The sequence below is a fragment of the Lycorma delicatula genome, chromosome 2 (genome assembly GCF_047948215.1).
Source record: "Lycorma delicatula isolate Av1 chromosome 2, ASM4794821v1, whole genome shotgun sequence".
Classification (NCBI taxonomy): domain Eukaryota; kingdom Metazoa; phylum Arthropoda; class Insecta; order Hemiptera; family Fulgoridae; genus Lycorma; species Lycorma delicatula.
In genome coordinates, this window is record NC_134456.1 from 35,930,547 (window position 1) to 35,937,580 (window position 7,034).

The following is a 7,034-nucleotide window of genomic DNA, read 5'->3' on the forward strand; positions in this document are numbered from 1 at the left end:
TTATTCAGATTTGTTCATAATTATACATTCCACAAATAGAATTATGATATTCCATTGTTAAAAAATCAAAGGACCAAGCATTTGCCTTGAAGGATCAAAGTAAATAATCACAAAATAAAAAAATATAAATGGCTAATCCAAATTAATACATAATTATACATGATGACTTTACAGTTATGCAAATATGTTTATAAACAGATAAAATCAGTTTTTACTGGATTTAAACTGTACTACAGTTGTATCTAATAGACACTAAATCCAGTAAAAAAAAGGATGAGGATATATAGGAACAAACAGGAATATATATATATAGGATTACTGACAACAAGCAATTACATATTGGATTACTGAAATTGAAAATTAAGAGGCTAATATGGACAGGACATCACACAACCACCAAGGGGTACACACATCTCATACAAAGTACTCTGTTAATTTCTGATTCTAATCGTCCAGAAGCATATAAATAGCAAACTGTAACATAAGAAATCATCAGTCATGCCAAGTATGATCAATGAACAGGTCATATACTGCATATTAAATGACGCATGTGAACACAGCGAACACATCTGTAATTGTTTATACTGCGGAAGTAGAGACCAACAGTGTATCAGATGTTTTACTCCATTAGTGGAACACGAACAAGAAGAAGTGAAGACACGTTATACTAGAGCCAATGCCTCATATGACGAAGTCGAGCAAGACATATTTGAAAAATACCAAGAAGAACTCACAGAAAGGGAATGACAAATTGAAGAATATAAATTGTCTATTTCACATAATAATACAGAAAATAGAGAAAGTAGAAATGCTGATGAAACCATGACCATGACTGGATCAACGCATAGAAAAAGAACAATATCTGACATTAACCAACCAATATGAAACAACGATATACACTGCTCTGAGAAGATATGTAACTCATCTGATTTTGAAAAAGGACGAGATACCGATAACACAACAACAACTAAACGACAAAGAATGTGGTAATGAACTCACACTCACATCAGTTTGCACTAGATCCGCTACAGGAACTAGATTCAGTTTTCTAGTTGTTTGAGGACCGGAATGGACTAGCTATCTGCTTAGTTCTTGTATTATTTGATATTGAGTCAAATTATTCAAAAGACAATATGGTCAAACATATTGATCATAGAACTACAAACCAAAAGCAACCTGGGTACAGTTGGGACACAAGAATGCAGAAATAAGGTGCTACTAAACAAGAACGAAGGAGCAGGTGACATTGGCAATAACAAAATCGAGAATAGACCTGATAACTCAGCTACAGACGAATAATATTCTTCCACCATGGAGGTTCATATACAAACCATTAATAACACATCTGATGACAGAGAAGAACCACCCTGTCGCTCTACTGACCAGAGAAATAATACCTCCAAAAAAAAAACTAAGCGAAAGAGAAGAAATGATAATAGGGAAGAAACTAAAATTAAAAATAAGAGAACAAGATCAACTGACACAACAGATGGAAGCACAGAATATAACACTGAATGACAACATGAACAATGCACTGGAACGGATGATGACAATGAAGGAACAAGAACTGAACGAGATGATCTGATCGACTTTGTGGGTTCACATTCATCATACACCACGCCAACCAAAACCTCAATTGGAGGAAAATGAGTAAAGAAAAATACAGAAAAGAACCTCAATTCGCAAAGTTTAATCACGGAGACCACTCACAGATCATCTGTTTCAGTGACAGAAGGGGAGGTAACAGCACCAGAGCAAGAGACCGAATCTCAAAATATCTACAACTTAATAGGTCAGGAATTGCAGAAATGTATATTACATCACAAAAGGTTTTCAGTATTAGGTCATTCGTTCTCTATTGCATCTGTAACGGTGCGGGGAGTCTCAATAAATTTGGAACTAACAGATGAGTAAAACTAACAGCACTCAAACAACAGATGCAAGATATGATAGACAACATAGAAACACAAGAATATACGAGTAGCATAAATCCAGTAGACTGTAGACAATATTGAGAAGATAAAAAAGAAAATAAATGGGAGTGGAAAAGTAGAGTCTGGAAATGTAGTAGATGGGATAGAAACTTTAATATATGTGATCCGAATTAAGGTTGCTTGTTGTCAGTAATCTGACTGTTACCCTGTTGGAGTATATCCAAAAAGAGGAGTGATAGTGGATAATCCTGAATGGGTTATCTGCTGTCACTTCTTTTTTTGGCCATCTTCTAACCTGAGCATCAAAGACTTCTATAATTACAAAATATAATCTAAATTTTTTCATGAATTACAAGAACAGTGTAATTCATGTTCATGCAAAAATAGTAATACAAGAAATATTTTCTACTCACAACAGTTTCTTTGAGTCAATCTTTGATGTAGAGAATCTTTAAACATTTTTATTGCGATTCAGTATATTTAAGGTTGTCATATTTTAAATTTTGTTGTTAGTATTATTAATGATTATTTTCTGCTATTTTTATGATTATTTATATTTTTTAATTACTTGTAGTTAATTTGAGTTAACAGTGTTTTTTTTATATCTTTTTTTCTTTTTCTTTATTGGACTCTATCCTATCAAGTTTATAGAAAAATAATATCCTAAGTACTCCCATCGAACACAATTTTTTGGACATTCTTCCAAAATAAGTTAATACCACTAATTCTGTTCTTCCTTTATTGTGACTTATTTGCTCAAAATTTCCTTTTCCTATTTGACAATAACTGACCAACAAATTTTGATCAAATTTACAACATGTCTTTATGTAGTACTCTCATCATTGTCTCTGTTGCTTGATTCTGAAATATTTTATAGATAGTAAAAAAATACAAAAAAACAGTAACTATATTTAATAAGTCATTTTGATCTGTAGATCAACAGAGTTAAGTAAAAACAAGAAAACAGTTTTTATAAGCTTTTGTTTAACTTGCTTTAATTATAATCAAATCTTGCAACTGCTATATCTTTTGATCTATCGTATGAAAATCAATGAAATTTGGTACACATATGTAACTTTAATGACAATACAGCACTACGGTGTCGGAATTTGATATGACCCACCCCCACGCCTCCACACACTACCCCTATGTTAAATTCATGCATTTAGTTGAAAATTTTCATTTCTCATGAACCAACGTATTAAAATGATTGAAATTTGGTACATGTATGTAACATCAATGCGTAAAAATAAATATTTTTACTTTTTAGTCTTAATAAACAAACAAACTTGAACAAACAATAATATTCAGATATAAATATTATTAAGAATATTTTTTTTTGATGTAAAACGTTTATTGTTCATTAAGACTAAAAAGTAAAAAATAAAAAAAAAAACAAAAACAATTACAAAAATATTTTTGATTACATATAAAAAATTATTTTTCAAAAAGCTTTTATTTAACTAATATTAATATTAACATTAATAAAAAAAGGAAATAAATTAGAAAAAAACCCTCAAAAAAGTAAAAAATAAGAATTAAATCAAATTGAGAATTTTAAACAAAAAAATATAATATATTAACAAAAATAAAAATGCACTGAAAAGTAAAAATTAAATTATATAAATATCTAATAAATAAAAAATAAATAAATGTAATAATTATTAAATTTTAAAATTAAAAGTAATGAAAATATTTAATTAAATAAATAAAAATACAGCAAATGTTTATAAATACTTATTCAAAAAGATTGTTATAAAAACTGCGCCACACTTTTATTTAACTAAATATCTTCATTACTTTTAATTTTAAAATTTAATAATTATTACATTTATTTATTAGATATTTATATAATTTATTTTTTTACTTTTCAGTGCATTTTTATATTTGTTAATATATTAATTTTTGTGTTTAAAATTCTCAATTTGATTTAATTCTTATTTTTTACTTTTTAGAGGGTTTTTCTAATTTGTTTCCCTTTTTTATTAACGTTAATATTAATATTAGTTAAATGAAAGCTTTTTTAAAAAATAATTTTTTATATGTATAAATATATTTCTGTAATTTCTTTTTTTTGTATTTTTTTTTTATTGAAGATTAAAAAAATTCAAGTTCAAACAATTTTCTAATTATCATTTTAAAGTATGTTGTCTTCAAAATAGTCATATCCCAATCCACCAGATATAAAATTACAGGTTTTGGTTTGATGGATGGGTGACTGTATCATATGAGTTCAAGAGCTGTTGTTACCATTGGAGAATGAACTTTGAGATTGGATACGATATCATCTTAATAGTATAGGCGAATTTATATGCCAGATGGGGATGTTCCAGTGGCTGTTTATGTCTGCTTATTTCATTAGAAGTAGTGCATTAAAAACAAGAGCTTGACATAAATTGGGCCAGCTGGTGTTTTTCTTTCATAGTTTAAATTATGCTATTTACTGCAAGATATAAAATAATATTTTACTTTAATATTGTTTTAATGAGCATCATTAAATAATAATTAATAATGTTTGATGAACTTCATTTGTGTAAATTAGTCTGGAAATAAAAGAAATTATTTATAAGCTGCAATGAATATGCTGAAATAAATGTTAATAGTATAAATAATTAGTATTTTAAAAAAACAGATAAAAAGTGTAAGTATAAATATTTGATTTGAAAGCAACAAAAGACAGGCCTTTAAAAATGGAACTTATTTTATGAAGAAAAATTATAGCGAATGACAGCTTAAACACCACTCAGTTATAGACAATAAGTTGTCATTTCCCCTTCGATAAAATATTTTTATAAATTTGGTTTCTAGCTTTTGCTCTTAAGAATAAACAGTAGTTAGAAAGAAGATGTTATTTTATATTTTTTAATTTCATTTTAATTTAAAGATTTGATAATCTACAAGTAACAAAAAAAATGTTGCCCGTGTGAAACAGTCATTTTCAAAAAATGTCAAGGCAAAAAAACCAATATCTTGATAAAAATAGGAAAAAAATACAGAAAAACAAAAGAGACTTTCTGATTATGGAGAACTTTTTGAGTAAAGTTTTACTCAAAACATAACAGCTGGAAGCTGTTTACCCTAAATTTTTTGACTAATTTTCTTGTGAAAATACTTTAAATATGCTGTATGTTATTACCCTGTAACTATTCAGTACCGTATAAAAATGAAGAATTTCATCTTTCATTTATGACAATAATTACCTTAATGGTTACATTAAAATACAGTGATTATATAACAAGGTACATCTGAGATTTTAAATGCACATACATTATTATTCTAATATCACTTTCTCCAATTATTATGATTTCATATTAAATTGACTGATTCCTTTCTTTGCTTACTTCATCTACTGTACATTTATATTATTAACCTAAAAATTGTTCAATGAATTTCAAACCAAGAAAAAAGTGACTAAGACCTGTAAAAAAATTAATTATATAACTGTACATAATTATTTATACTTCATTTGATTTATCATAAATGTGTTATTTGGTTGAATATGATTAAAATACAGCAACTACATGCAGTTATTTCTCAAAAAAACTTTTCCTGTTTGTGTTTGTAATAGTTGCTACTGAATAAGTTTCTCTTTATAAAATTATCTGTTTTTAGAATGTATGTCTGTCTAACAAAACAAAAATTCTTCTTGAATCACCAGCATTCCTACTTGTGTGATCATTGTCTCTTTTGTAAATTTACATGATAAAGATATTTTTTATTCATTGCTACAGAATGATACACAACACAGTAACTTACTTTTGAAATAATGGGATGAAAAACAGCAACATCTCTGCTGTGCATGGAATCTGGATCAAGTTAATGAAAAGTCACAATTTTCTAAAGATCTATGACTGGCCAAACAATAATAAATGAATGAATAAAGTTTTGTCTGACTACTTTGATCCAAGATGAAAAAAGTTAGAAAAGGATATGTTATAAGATTGTTTTTGATTGAATTTCCTGTTTGTAAAATTACATTGAATTTAAAGATTATAAAACAGTTTTTGGCATTATATTATCTTGAAAAATTTGGTTATAAGTAAAAAAATTTCATGTTTATTTCGTTTTTAGATTTCTTAAAAAAATAGATCGATTACATAAAAATAATGTTTAGTGATTTGATCTCTGGAAATTTCCATTTCAGTCAATCAAAAAATTGGCTGAAGTTGGTCTACATTTTCACAAAGAGGGTGCAGTAAAAAATTAATGGGAATTGAAATGTTAACTAGCTGACAAAGCCAATGGAAGCTGGTTAGCAGGTGTAATGGTTAAAATACTAATTTCTAGATGGTTTTAAGATAGAACAAAAAAACGTTTCTTATTTACAATGGTTTTAGGTAAAAATCATTCCATGAACGAAGTGAAAGTTGTAATAGTAGAAATGTCACCTGCATTCAGATTGGTTTGACATGCTGTGTGCGTCATAAACATATCAATTTTAGGGGGCCTGATGTAAGATATAAGATACTTCCAAAAATGACATAACCATTTTTAATAATAATAAATAACCCATTCCAGGCTTACTAGGAAAAGTGAGTAATAAAGTAGTTTTCTTTGCCTCTTTACCGAGTCAGATATACAGTTGCATATTGTATGTTAAATCCAATCCAAAATGTACATGGTATTTAGTCATACAAGCAACACCGCGTTCTGTTCACCGCAGTACTAGCTTTTTTTGTGAATATCATTACAGAGAAAGAAGCTCTGACTGATACTCTTGAACCTCAGGTGCATTACATGAATCACGGCCATAAAACAACTGAAACAGATAGTGAAAAAGAACAAATTAATGTACCCCTTTCTGTAGTAAATTGGTGAGTTGTATACACTGCCTCAACTCAGCAATATTCATATGTAGTTGTTTAAATGTGTTGCTTTAAATAGAGTTTACTCTATTTTGTCCGCTCACACTACTTCAGAAAAATAAAATAATTATAATAGAAATATTATTTCTGTTAACTAGAAACCATTTTTCTTTAAATACTAACAAAGTTTTTTAAGATAAGTTTTTTTATTATTAACTTAAGAGTCCATTTTTATTTTATATTTTGTATTTCTTTTATTTATTGTAAACTATCAAATTTATTGTAAAATGTGTGA